This window comes from Salmo salar, chromosome ssa04 (genome assembly GCF_905237065.1).
Source record: "Salmo salar chromosome ssa04, Ssal_v3.1, whole genome shotgun sequence".
Taxonomy (NCBI): Eukaryota; Metazoa; Chordata; class Actinopteri; order Salmoniformes; family Salmonidae; genus Salmo; species Salmo salar.
This window is the reverse complement of record NC_059445.1, coordinates 73,693,318-73,706,487: the sequence shown is the minus strand read 5'-3', so window position 1 is coordinate 73,706,487 and position 13,170 is coordinate 73,693,318. Positions and strand designations below refer to the sequence as shown.

Here is a 13,170-nt window from a genome sequence, read left to right as displayed (position 1 = left end):
GAAGGGTTAGCTTAAAGGGTCAGGGTTAGCTAATATGCTAAGTAGTTGCAAAGTGCCTAAAGTAGTACGTTTCAAACTCACAACCTTTGGGTTCCTAGACGTTCGCATTATAGTAGCTAAAAAGTATTAAGTAGTTGAAAAGTTGCTAAAACGCTAAAGTTGTCCATGAGATTTGAACTCACAATCTTTGGGTTGCTATACGCCCACCCATCCACCCCAACCAACAATTTTACTTTCATTTTTGCCTTAAGTAACTATCTGTCTTTTGTACCCATACCAAACGTAACATATCATACTAATTGCAGTGTTTACGTTTACTATATTACGTCTAGTCAGTGAGACCAGGCTTTCCCCCATGTTCCTGCTACTACTCAAATAGTCCCTTTCCAAAGACCTTCTACCCTCAATAAACTGCCCATTGGGCACAGTTGTCAGTTCAACATTTAGTTTTGATTTACATTTGGTTGAGTTGTCAGCTAATGTGAAGTTAATTGATTTACCAAATGAAAATAATTATTAAAACAAAGTGGATAGCAGAGAACATGCCTATGTTTACCCTCATTTTTTGGACAGACCAGAGCCTTAGATATGCAGTTTTAGAAACTGTTCTTCATTTTGTAAGCATTACATGGCAAAGTAGCCAGAAGGTTGTGGATTCGCAGACCACCACAGACAAGAGTAGGGGTGAAAATATCTCAAATATAATAAAAGCACTGCATGAATCTACTGTGCCTTCAGAAAGTGCTCACACCCCTTGACTTTTTACACATTTTGTTGTGTTACAGCCTGAGTTTAAAATGTATTAAATGTATATTTTTGTTGTCGCTAGCCTGCACACAATACCCCATAATGTCAAAGAGGAATTATGTTTTTCAAACATTTTACAAATTAATAAAAAATGAAAAAGCCGAAACGTCTTGAGTCAATAAGTATTCAACCCCTTTGTTATGGTGAAGCCTAAATAAGTTGAGGAGTAAAAAATGTGCTGAACAAGTAACATAATAAGTTGCATGGACCCACTCTGTGTGCAACAATAGTGTTTATCATTATTTGTTATGACTACCTCATCTCTGTACACCACACACACAATTATCTGTAAAGTTCCTAAGTCGAGCAGTGAATTTCAAACACAGATTCAACCACAAAGACCAGGGAGGTTTTTCCAATTCCTCGCAAAGAAGGGTACATATTGGTAAAAAAGCAGACATTGAATATCCCATTGAGCATGGTGAAGTTATTAATTACACTTTGGATGTTGTATCAATAAACCCAGTCATTACAAAGAGACAGGCGTCCTTCCTAACTCAGTTGCCGGAGAGGAAAGAAGCCGCTAAGGGATTTCACCAGGAGGCCAATGGTGACTTTAAAACAGTTTAACGGCTGTGATCGGAGAAACAAGGCACCTGAGTAATACTGCAAAGAAATGCGGCACAGCAATTCACTTTTTTTCCTGAATACAAAGTGTTACATTTGGGCAAATCCAATACAACCCATTACTGAGTGCCACTCTCTATATTTTCAAGCATAGTGGTGGCTGCATCATGTTATGGGTATGCTTCTAAGCGTTAAGGACTGGGGAGTTTTTCAGGATAAAAAAGAAACATAATGGAACTAAGCACAGGTAAAGTCCTAGAGGGAAACCTGGTTCAATCTGCTTTCCACCAGACCCTGGGAAATGAATTCACCTTTCAGCAGGACAATAACCTAAAACACAAAACACTGGAGCGTCTTACCAAGAAGACAGTGAATGTTTCTGAGTGGCTGAGTTACAGTTTTGACTTAAAACTACTTGAAAATCTATAGCAAGAAATAAATTGTCACATAATATCCCATATGCATAGGAGTCACGTCTTTCCCTGGCATTTTACAGCTAGTTTATAGCATAAAGCATTATGACTAAAGAGTCATTATGACTAAAGAGTCATTATGACTAAAGAGTCATTATGACTAAAGAGTCATTATGACTAAAGAGTCATTATGACTAAAGAGTCATTATATAATCAGGTCCATTACATTTTCTTTCAAGATCTTAAGTTAACAATGGGTAGGCCTATGCTTTTAGCCATTTTCTTTAACAGAAGCCACAATATTCTCACATAATCTCACAATACCCTCTCAATTCGAGCCCTGGTTTTAACTTAATACACCAAGCCCTTTGGCTTGGCCAAAAAAAAAAAAATATATTCTACTGAGATATTTAAGGAGTGCATGGTGACTGATGGAATTGGCTGGCAAAGTCTATGGATAGTAGGCTATAATTTAGTCTGTCAAATAGGTAGGCCTACCTCATATTTCTTGAATAGGGAGAAATAGAATACAACACAAAGCCCTCTTGTTGTTAGTAACCTAAAGTCAAATTAAAATGAAGACTGTTAAAATGAGTTAGGCCTTCTCGAATTACCCTTGCACTGTCCATCTCCACGGGTGCCGCTTCCTAGTAATGTAAGTTATGTAAATTACTCAAATATGGCTTATTGTGAGGTCAATAATGCTGATCAATTGCTTTATTATGGGACACGAAACATATTGTTTTTATTAAAATCAATTATAAGAGTAGCAAGCTTTCCTCCGGTCCTCCTCATTTTTGCGATCGCCTTCTCAAACTGAACAGGACATCAGTAGGCCCAGTCCACACGCACAGATACAGTATTTTTGGATTGGGATAGCCTATCCATTGCAGTGTGTTATGCAGTCTAGCCTGGTTTTATATACACTACCGGTCAAAAGTTTTAGAACACCTACTCATTCAAAGGTTTTTCTTTATTTTTACTATTTTCTACATTGTAGAATAATAGTGAAGACATCAAAACTATGAAATAACACATGGAATCATGTAGTAACCAAAAAAGTGTTAAACAAATCAAAATATATTTTATTTGAGATTCTTCAAATAGCCACCTTTTGCCTTGATGACAGCTTTGCACACTCTTGGCATTCTCTCAACCAGCTTCATGAGGTAGTCACCTGGAATGCATTTCAATTAACAGGTGTGCCTTCTTAAAAGTTCATTTGTGGAATTTCTTTCCTTCTTAATGCGTTTGAGCCAAACAGTTGTGTTGTGACAAGGTAGGTGTGGTATACAGAAGATAGCCCTAATTGGTAAAAGACCAAGTCCATATTATGGCAAGAACAGCTCAAATAAGCAAAGAGAAACAACAGTCCATCATTACTTTAAGACATGAAGGTCAGTCAATACGGAAAATTTCAAGAACTTTTAAGTTTCTTGTGCAGTTGCAAAAACCATAAAGCGCTATGATGAAACTGGCTCTCATGAGGATCGCCACAGGAATGGAAGACCCAGAGTTACCTCTGCTGCAGAGGAAAAGTTCATTAGAGTTATCAGCCTCAGAAATTGCAGCCCAAATAAATGCTTCACAGAGTTCAAGTAACAGACAGATCTCAACATCAACTGTTCAGAGGAGACTGTGTGAATCAGGCCTTCATCGTCGAATTGCTGCAAAGAAACCACTACTAAAGGACACCAATAAGAAGAAGAAACTTACTTGGGCCAAGAAACACGAACAATGGACATTAGACCAGTGGAAATTTGTCCTTTTGCCTGGAGTACAAATTGGCGATTTTTGGTTCCAACCGGGTGTGGGTGTACGGATGATCTCCGCATGTGTATTTCCCACCGTAAAGCATGGAGGAGGAGGTGTTATGGTGTGGGGGAGATTTGCTGGTGACACTGTCTGTGATTTATTTAGAATTCAAGGCACACTTAACCAGCATGGCTACCACAGCATTCTGCAGTGATACGCCATCCCATCTGGTTTGGGCTTAGTCCCACTAGGCTGTGTAAGGGCTATTTTACCAAGAAGGAGAGTGATGGAGAGTTGCATCAGATGACCTGTCCTCCACAATCCCCCGACCTCAACCAAATTCAGATGGTTTGGGATTAGTTGGACAGCAGAGTGAAAGAAAAGCAGTCAACAAGTTCTCAACATATGTGTGAACTCCTTCAAAACTGTTGGAGAAGCATTTCATGTGAAGCTGGTTGAAAGAATTCCAAGAGTGTGCAAAGCTGTCATCAAGGCAAAGGGTGGATATTTGAAGAGAATGTGAAATATAAAATATATTTTGATTTGTTTAACACTTTTTGGTTACTACATGATTCCATATGTGTTATTTTATAGTTTTGATGTTAACACTAATATTCTAAAATGTAAAACATTTTAAAAATAAAGAAAAACCCTTGAATGAGTAGGTGTCCAAACTTTTGACCGGTAGTGTACACCATCCCAGCAGTGCAAAAACTCGGGAAGAAAGTACATTGTCTTGGAAATATAGCTTTGCCCTGTGCTTCTCCGATCATGTTCTTCCTAGGCCTATAGCCTATATTATAAACTGGGTGGTTCGAACCCTGAATGTTGATTGGCTGAAAGCCGTGGTATATCAGACAGAACATGTATTTTTACGTTCTAATTACGTTGGCAACCAGTTTATAATAGCAGTAAGGCACCTCAGGGGTTTGTAGTATATGGCCAATATACCACAGCTAAGGGCTGTATCCAGGCACTTTGTGTTGCGTCGTGCATAAGAACAGCCCTCAGCCGTGGTATATTGGCCATATACCACACTCACTCCTGCCTTATTGCTTAAGTATAGGCTATTGATCATTCGATTGAGACCATTCTAGACACACTTGATATTGCGCCCCCAGCAGAGAATCATGGATGAGGGGCAGCATCAGGCACACATTGAGATATAATAATCAACTAATTCTCAAACCCTGAGCAATATGACATTTAATTGATTACATGACCCTCCCCTGGACTAAATAAAAAAATACTAAACCCTCCCCCTGACTTAAATTGTAAAAGCATGACCCTCCCGATTTTCCTCCAGGTAACAATTGTGTAAATTTCGACCACTCCCTTGCATTGATGACTTTTTTTCATATCCATTCAGTTTTTCATGTTGATTCAACATCATCATATTACATTTTTGGGTTGAAAGGATGTGGAAACAACGTTGAGTCAAGCTGTTTTTGCCCAGTGGGTATGGGCAATAATGTAATATGTTAACTGACGTTTTTGAAGATGGGATTGTTTGTCTCCACTCTTCTAAGTAAAACATAATTTATATAAATTATTGGAAATGTTATTTAGAGACGGGGTGACACATAATACAATAAGTAGTTAGTAGGAAATTCAATTATTTTCTGTACTTCTCGTCTTTTTGAAATCCCCATTGTCCAATATTGGTTGTCCTGGCGCACAACATTAGTGATGTCACAGATAAGCTGAAACAATATGAAAGGGGTACTTTGAAAGCCTTTGGTTTTCGTCAGTTTAGCGTCACAGAAGTTGGCATTATAGGGGGAAAAAAAAGATGTGTGTTTCCTGTCTGAACTTTGCTAGAAGGTACAAAAAATGTCTAGGCTTGACTGTGGTCAAAGCTGTTCTCGCATACGCGTACACACATGCAAACAGTTGAGCCTTGAGTCACTCCACAGTCACGCCTGCTTGTGTTGTCTTGTTTTGTTGTAAGTGTGAGACTGATCTTTATCTAGCTGCCATACACTGTAGTCCAAGGAAATGTAGTAAGATGGGTAACAGACAGTTTCTCAGTAGTGGAGCGATCTGTGCTGATAATCATGTATGTATGCTCAGAGGCACCTGCTGCCAGTATAGAACAAGCTTTCTCGTGGGAACAAAAGTATTGCTGCAATCGCCCAATTTCTTTTTCCCAATATGACTCGCAGGTGCATCAGCCCCCTAAAAGCAGGGTTCCCCAACTGGCAGCCCGTGGTCTTTAATTTGACCCACAGGTGATTTTATTTGGCCCCCAAGTTTTCTGAGCAAATTTTGTCTATGTGTTTTGGTAAATTGTTGGACATGAAAGACTAAAAACACCAGCATATCAGCTCCAAGTGGTTTTAATTTGGGAAATCTATTCTAAAGTATTCCCACGCATAATAGAGAGATATACACTGAGTGAACAAAACATTAGGAACACCTTCCTAATATTGCGTCGCACCCCCTTTTGCCCTCAGAACAGCCTCAATTCGTCGGGGCATGGACTCTACAAAGGGTCGATAGCGTTCCACAGGGATGCTGGCCTATGTTGACTCCAAGGCTTCCCACAGTTGTGTCAAGTTGGTTGGATGTCCTTTCGGTAGTGGACCGTTCCTGGCACCAACTACCAAACCCCGTTCAAAGGCACTTAAATATTTTGTCTTGCCAATTCACTCTCTGAATGGCAAACATACACAATCCATGTCTCAATTGTCTCAAGGCTTAAAAATCCTTCTTTAACCTATATCCTAAACTTCATCTACACTGATTTGAATTGAATTTAACGTGACATCAATAAGGGATCATAGCTTTCACCTGGATTCACCTTCTCTGTCTTGGAATGTTTTGTACACTCGGTGTATGTGATCGTATACAAAAGTAAGCAAGGTTTGAAATGATTATGCTTTAGTCAAATATTACTTTTTGGACTTCTTGCGCTCAATTTCCAGTCCACAAATTATTTGTAATTATGTTTGGGCCCCCTGACCATCCGCTCAAGAAAGAATTGACCCACGGCTGAATCTAGCTAATGAACCCTGCCCTAAAGTGTACCACTGTGGTAGGCCAATAATTACATGGGTTATTTAGCATTCCGTAGATATGTTATCAATATGTCTGGTTTACTAAATATAAACCAAGGTGTCAAATCAAAAATGTTCAACATGAAACAATTTTGATATTTTTTCCATTGATAATCACAGCAGAGGTTTGGCTCAGAGAAGTGAGAGATTTGCAGTATTGAAGCTATTGAACGGCCACTATATCAGAGAGGCCTGCACCTCAGTGCACTTAACATCAACATGTGTACAGAATATGTGATCATCTAATCAACAGATCCTCCGTATTCTCCCCCCAGGTGTCTGCTGCACATCAAAGGGGCAAAGAATGGAATGGTATCTCTATGCCTGAACTTCATTTCCTGACTCTGCTGCTGCCTGGCAAGTAACTCTGGTTGATGTGTTGGTGCCATTTGCACCTTTAGGTAAGGTTGGACCACAAAATAAAAAAGAACCAAAGCCCTAGTTAAGATTCATTATCAAGTTAGTACTACAGTACCTTGACAAGATGTAGCCTAGAACAGAGAAATGACAATTGAATCAATCATACTTTTGAAATGAACATATTTTTGAACAGCAACTGAGAAGCCATAATGGACAATAACTTCCAGACGGTTACGCAATGGAAACTTGCTGTATCTTTTGCTTGTTGTGTAACACCACTGAGAAATGTTCCTCTATCTACAATCTATTGTTTTTTCAATGGAAAGTGTGAAGAGCTCAGAAAACAAAAGGAGATGTTGTCTACTTCAAAGCATGGCATATGTGATAGCTTTGAAGAGGCTTGCGTCTCTCAATAACGAATGCCTTGTCACATCTTGATGTACCGCTTTCCATGCGGAAGCAGAGAAACAGTTTACTATGGCTTGGGTGGTTGGAGTCTTTAGCGATTTCTTTTTTTTTCCGGGCCTTCCTTTCACGCCGCCTGATATAGAGGTTCTGATGGCAGGGAGCTCGGCCCCAGTGATGCACTGGGCTGTCTTCACCACCCTTTGTAGCTCCATGCGATCGAGGGCGGTGCTGTTGTCATACCAAGTGGTGATGCAGCCAGTCAAGATGCTCTCAATGGTACAGCTTTAGAACTTTTTGAGGATTTTGAGGGCTCATGCCAAACTTTTTCAACCTCCTGAGGGGGAAGAGGTGCCTTCTTCACGACTGCTCGTGTGTGTGGACCATTTTGAGTCCTTAGTGATTTGGATACCGAGGAACTTGAAGCTCTCGACCCGCTCCACTGCTGCCCCATCGATGTGGATGGGGCCTGCCACTTGTGTAGCCTACCTGGAGCTGGCAAATGGATATAAAAAATAGCCTTTAACTTCAGTTTATTGTTGTTGTAGCCTTGTGTTATTAATGGCAATTATTAATGGCCATGTTTAGTTAATGAAATTCAAAGTTATCAATTTTGATCATGGTCACAGTTCTATTTAATTGACCACAGACACTACAGAACAAACCTCCTTTAGATTTTTTGGGGGGGAATATATGTTCTCTGTAGTGAATCTGTTATTCAATTAATTTGTATGGGCTAATAGCAGTAAGGTGAAATAAAAATGTTTATAAAATATATTTTTTTATACTTCAAGGGGTCTTAAAAATCAAATAGCAAAATAATCATTGGTATGACCTTCTTAAAACAATTCCATATACAGTGCATTTGGAAAGTATTCAGACCCCTTGACGTTTTCCACATTTTGTTACGTTACAGGCTTTTTCTAAAATGGTTGAAATAGTTTTTTCCCCTCATCAATCTACACACAATACCCCCTAATGGCAAAGCAAAAAGTTTTTTAGACATTTTTGCAAATGTATTAAAAATAAAAAACATAAGTATTCAGGCCCTTTACTCAGTACTTTGTTGAAGCACCTTTGGCAGTGATTACAGCCTTGAGTCTTCTTGGGTATGACGCTACAAGCTTTGCACACCTGTATTTTGGGAGTTTCTCCCATTCTTCTCTGCAGATCCTCTCAAGATCTGTCAGGTTGGATGGGGAGTGTCGCTGCACAGCTATTTTTAGGTTTCTCCAGAGACGTTCAATCGGGTTCAAGTCCGGGCTCTGGCTGGTCCACCCAAGGACATTCAGAGACTTGTCCCGAAGCCACTCCTGCGTTGTCGTGGCTGTGTGCTTAGGGTCGTTGTCCTGTTGGAAGATGAACCTTCACCCCAGTCTGAGGTCCTGAGCGCTCTGGAGCAGGTTTTCATCAAGGATCTCTCTGTACTTTGTGCCGTTCATCTTTCCCTCAATCGTGACTAGTCTCCCAGTCCCTGCTGCTGAAAAACATCCCCACAGCATGATGCTGCCACCACCATGCTTCACCGTAAGGATGGTGACAAGCTTCTTCCAGATGTGATGCTTGGCATTCCGGTCAAAGAGTTCAATCTTGGTTTCATCATACCAGAGAATCTCATTTATCATAGTCTGAGAGTCCTTTAGGTGCCTTTTGGCAAACTCCAAGCAGGCTGTCATCTGCCTTTTATCTGGCCACTACCATAAAGGCCTGATTGATGGAGTGCTGCATAGATGGTTGTCCTTCTGGAAGGTTCTCCCATCTCCACAGGGGAACTCTGGAGCTCTGTCAGAGTGACCATCTGGTTCCTGTTCACCTCCCTGACCAAGGCCCTTCTCCCCCGATTTCTCAATTTGGCCGGGCGGCCAGCTCTAGGAAGACTCTTGGTGGTTCCAAACTTCTTTCATTTAAGAATGATAGAGACCACTGTGTTCTTGGGGACCTTCAATGCTGCAGACATTTTTTGGTTCCCTTCCCCAGATCTGTGCCTCGACACAATCCTGTCTTGGAGCTCTACGGACAATTCCTTCGACCTCATGGTTTGTTTTTTTTCTCTGACATGCGCTGTCAACTGTGTGACCTTATATAGACAGATGTGAGCCTTTCCAAATCGTGTCCAATCAATTGAATTTACAACAGGTGGACTCAAATCAAGTTGTAGAAACATCTCAAAGGTGATCAATGGAAACAGCATGCACCTGAGCTCAATTTCGAGTCTCGGTCTGAATATGTAAGGTATTTGTTTTTTTTATTTTAATACAGTTGTAACGTAACAAAATGTGGAAAACTTCAAGGGGTCTGAATACTTTCCGAAGGCACTGTAGCTTAGTAGAACCTAGTGAATTTGTTATTCAATGTGTTTGTATGGGCTAACAGCAGTAAGGCCAAAAATATGTTTAATACAAATATTTGTATACATTTTTTTGATACTTCAAGGGGTCTTCAAATTCTAAATCAAATGGCAAAATTGTCCTTGGTATGACCTTGTTAAAACATTTTTATATAGCTTAGTAGAACCCCCCTACCCTGGCTTAGAATTGTATGGGTTAATAAATATCCTATAACTTCAATTTATTGTTGTAGCCTTGTGTTATTATGCAATTATTAATGGCCATCTTTAGTTAATGAAATTGGAAGTTATCAATTGTGATCATGGTCACAGTTCTATTGCAATTGTCGATCAGCTGTTATTATTAATATTAATAATATGCATGTCAATCTCTCCTGGCTGAAAGTGGAGGAGAGATTGACTTCATCACTACTTTTATTAATGAGAGGTATTGACATGTTGAATGTCATGTTGAATGTCTGTCTGTTTAAACTACTGGTACACAGCTTGGACACCCATGCATACCCCACAAGACATGCCACCAGAGGTCTCTTCACAGTTCCCAAGTCCAGAACAGAACTATGGGAGGTGCACAGTACTACATAGAGCCATGACTACATGGAAGTCTATTCCATTTCAAGTAACTGACACAAGCAGTAAAATTTGATTTAAAAAACAGATACAAAAACACCTTATGGAACAGCAGGGACCGTGAAGCGCAACAAACATTGGCACAGACACATGCATACACACACACACACACACACACACACACACACACACACACACACACACACACACACACACACACACACACACACACACACACACACACACACACACACACACACACACACACACACACACACACTCGATAACATACGCACTATACATACACATGGATTTAGTCATGTAGTGGTGGAGTAGGGGCCTGAGGGCACACAGTGTGTTGTGAATGGGGATCCATAATAAATACAATTAAAAAAATTAGAAGGCATTAGATTGAAGGTAACAGTCCGTCAGATTAGGCTACAGGTTAAAAAAAACACTGGCTTTTGTTGATAAGTATATGCCTATTCAGTTCATATCCATATTTTAATATTTAATTCAGTGATTGAAATTATGACTCCACCCTCAGTAGCCTATTCCAGCAGGCTACTGTAGGCAACGAACCACTTCTTACCTCGAAATCACCTCGTTGTTCATATATTTTGAATAAATTAGTCTGTCAATTTGAACTAAACGAGCTGCTAAGTCGTTCATTTTACATCTTGCCTTGGCTGACGTTACATCTGAAATTAGATGTAGGCCTATCAGGGGCTGTAGGCTACCTGCATCTATCTAACCAAACCATGGCAAAGTTGAATTACAATCATAAACCCACATGTCAGTAGGCCTAGCCTATGCCTATTGAAATGATAAGTCAATCTCGCAAATAGGCCATTTATAACGGTTTGTAGTCTTAACATCTGGCACTTAATAATGGCACAATATAGCCTAACATGTTTTTTGGGGAGTTTAATAAGGGTGAATTATGTTTTCTCTTGCGAAATATTCTAATTCCTTTATTATTAATAATTATTTATTTGATGGAAAACCACATTTTTCTTCTTAGGTCATTAGAAGTTAAATTGAGATTCCTTAATTTGCTCGATAACGTTATGGAAAAAGGGTTTATTGGCTAAATGCGGCAACTCCTCTTGTATTGAATATATTTTTTCAGGGATAGTTTTCAGGCCTTGTGGACAGGTTTTGAGTAGTCATTGGCCTAGAAATTATAGCTAGACCTGACAACCTTGTTCATCTCTTCGGGTCTGCCCGTTAGGGAGTCCAGAATCCAGTAGCTGTATTTACCTTGACCAATAAAAGTTTGAAATGTGGGAATGAGTGGTCTCATCATAGAACATAATTTTGTCTGACATTTTTTTGATGTTGTACTCCTTTTTCGTGATATCCTATTGGTAGTTACAGTCGTGTCCCGTCGATGCAACTCCCCTACTATCAAGGCACAAGGCGAGACGCAGATGCAGACACAGGAGGCAGATGGTTGGAGTCTTACAATGTTTATTTATCCAAAGGGGTAGGCAAGAGAGTGGTCGTGGACAGGCAAAAAGGCCAAAACCAGATCAGAGTTCAGGAGGTACAGAGTGGCAGACAGGCTCGTGGTCAAGACAGGCAGAATGGTCAGGTACATAGTCCAGAAACAGGCAAGGGTCAAAACCGGGAGGACTAGAAAAAGGAGAATGAAAAAAGCAGGAGACAGGAGAAATGCTGGTTGACTTGGAAACATACAAGACGAACTGGCGCAGAGAGACAGGAAACACAGGGATAAATACACTGGGATAAATACACTGGGGAAAACAACTGACACATGGCGGGGGCGGAGACAATAACAAGGACAGGTGAAACAGATCAGGGTGTGACACCTACGGACTCGGGAGAGGCGACGGTCGAGAGCCATGCGTCCTCCAAAACACGACCCTGCCAAGCCACACTGCTTGCTTAACCCGGAAGCCAGCCGCACAAATGTGTCAGAGGAAACACCGTCTAGCTGGCGACTGAAATCAGCTTGCAGGTGCCTGGCCCACCACAAGAAATCGCTAGAGCGGGACAAGGAAATCCCAGTCGGGCAAACCCTCCACTAACCCTGATGACGCTGGGCCAATTGTGCGCTGCCTCATGGGTCTCCCGGTCACGGCCGGCTCTGACACAGCCTGGGATCAAACCCGGGTCTGTAGTGACGCCTCTAGCACTGCACTGCAGTGCCTTAGACCACTGCACCACTCAGTAGGCCCTCTGACAGTTTTGATATTTGTTCATCATGATCCATTACACCAAATAGCACAACAAGCTGCTTAATACTTATATAGAAGTACACTTTTCTTTCTTCAAACATGCATACGTGCATCCCTTGACCAGCACAAAAACATCCTGTGGCGTTCTGCATTAGCATCGAATAGCCCCCGCGATATGCAACTTTTCAGGGAAGTCAGGAACCAATATACTCAGTCAGTTAGGAAAGCTAAGGCTAGCTTTTTCAAACAGAAATTTGCATCCTGTAGCACTAATTCCAAAAAGTGTTGGGACACTGAAGTCCATGGAGAATAAGAGCACCTCCTCCCAGCTGCCCACTGCACTTAGGCTAGGAAACACTGTCACCACCGATAAATCTACGATAATCAATAGTTTCAATAAGCATTTTTCTTCGCCTGGCCATGCTTTCCACCTGGCTACCCCTACCCCAGCCAACATCTCAGCACCCCCTGCAGCAACTTGCCCAAGCCACCCCCTTTGCTAGGTAAAGCCCCGCATTATCTCAGCTCACTGGTCACCATAGCAACACCCACCCGTATCACGCGCTCCAGCAGGTATATTTCACTGGTCATCCCCAAAGCCAACACTTCCTTTGGCCGCCTTTCCTTCCAGTTCTCTGCTGCCAATGACTGGAACAAATTGCAAAAATCTCTGAAGCTGGAGT

The 13,170-nt window shown here is 41.0% G+C and overlaps 1 long non-coding RNA gene across 1 annotated transcript in view; it reads left to right on the top strand.

Annotated features, from left to right (window-relative positions):
* The window catches only part of LOC123742495 (uncharacterized), a 47,764-nt gene that overhangs the window by 17,085 nt on the left and 17,509 nt on the right, over positions 1 to 13,170 (top strand). Inside the window, exon 2 of the long non-coding RNA XR_006769674.1 lies at positions 6,877 to 7,002. This is a non-coding gene — a long non-coding RNA (uncharacterized lncRNA). The remainder of the gene's footprint in view (positions 1 to 6,876; positions 7,003 to 13,170) is intronic.